At 38.4% G+C, this 1,554-nt stretch overlaps 1 non-coding gene across 1 annotated transcript; it reads right to left on the bottom strand.

The window, feature by feature from the left end:
• Window positions 1-458: 458 nt before the first annotated feature.
• LOC123541600 (5S ribosomal RNA) lies at window positions 459-577 on the bottom strand. Its single transcript, XR_006684612.2, has one exon. It is a non-coding gene; the product is annotated as a 5S ribosomal RNA (ribosomal RNA).
• Window positions 578-1,554: the final 977 nt, after the last annotated feature.

Raw genomic sequence — 1,554 nt, 5'->3', positions numbered from 1 at the left:
TTCACACTTTCCCCAAGGCATTAACTGATTTGACCTTTTTTTCAGAATGCTGACCGTTGTAATGATTATGCAGGGTTTTTATGCCTAGAGGTAAAAAGTTCATGGTTTGCGTGAGGTAGGGGAAACCGGGGCAAATCGGAACAGAAAATAAAGCTTTAACAGTTTTATGAATTTCTTGTTCAAATGTACTATTAACATTTTGATCAGACATTGAATCTGCTTCAAAAATATAAACTCATTTAAAATATTGAGTGAATAGTTAGCAAAATACGTTAGTCTACCCAAAGTAGCAAGCCGCGATGTTCCAATATGTCCCGTCGACGGGGCATATCGGAACACGAGCTGGGATGAATTGGAGCAAAACTCCGCTTCCATATCGAATCTCTGCCGCGGCTCTCTACTTTCCGGCATTTTGAAGCCACATAAAAACATTAAAATGGTCTTTGAAAAAAAATAAAAGTCTACGGCACCCGGTATTCCCAGGCGGTCACCCATCCAAGTACTAACCGGGCTCGACGTTGCTTAACTTCGGTGATCGGACGAGAACCGGTGTTTTCAACGTGATATGGCCGTAGACAAATGATGCAGGCTTTCTGCGGCTTATATACTAAACAAATCACAAAGAACATAACTGCTAATTCTATTACTATTATTAATAGCATTATTATTATTTTATTATTATTGTTGTTGTTGTCGTCGTTTATTTATTTATCTATTTATTTGATTTGATATTTTTCTTTGTACTTCTAATTTACCAGAATTAATACACGAACAATGGACCCCCTACCAATTAAGACCGCCCGACAGTGTCGTGGCACACTGACATACGCCAATTAAGGCACACTGAGAAACACACGGCGGTTCAGGTTCGAGCCTGTGGTTCAATACGTACACGTACAGTACAGCCTGCTAATTTTAATGTGCATTTTACACTACTTCATTCAATTGTCTTCGGATGAAATTGAAATTTCCCGCGCCGACATTGCTTAACCTATGTGTAGTTTTAGAAAATTTGGGGAAAATACTGTACAAATTTGAGAAATCAAGGTTGCGTAAAGCAAATGTATTGCGTATGCCTAGTATATCACAGTCATGTGATGTTTTCTGCCAGCCTATTTTGTTGTTTTAATTTATAAAAACGGGTAATAATATTTCGATTTCAGGGCACAAAATGGCCAAAATTGCACAAAATAAAAGCGGTGAGTCCTGTCCCGTATTCACTTATTATTTGCAAATGACTGACCTATATCGTATGTGTTTTAAATCAAATGGTCAAATAAAAATGATGGTAAGAAAAATGTCTACATTTTCGCGAATTTGAGCTAAATGTAGGTGGATGGATGATCGTTTCCGTTTCTTCCGAGCGTTTACCTTCCCTTCGTTACTAATAAATTGCAGTATCGAATATGACTACAAGTATTCAACTGGAGCGTACAATACACTGACTAGACGTTAGGGGTAGGGCAGATGCCAGTTTTTGGACTTTTCGCAAACCGACCGGAGACCGTCTTCCTTCGATTGAACAGAAATCAGCTAAACAATGAGATTTGAAAG

This window comes from Mercenaria mercenaria, chromosome 16 (genome assembly GCF_021730395.1).
Source record: "Mercenaria mercenaria strain notata chromosome 16, MADL_Memer_1, whole genome shotgun sequence".
In the NCBI taxonomy this organism is placed as follows: Eukaryota; Metazoa; Mollusca; class Bivalvia; order Venerida; family Veneridae; genus Mercenaria; species Mercenaria mercenaria.
The sequence above is the reverse complement of the archived record's forward strand: the minus strand, read 5'-3'. Positions and strand labels throughout refer to the sequence as shown.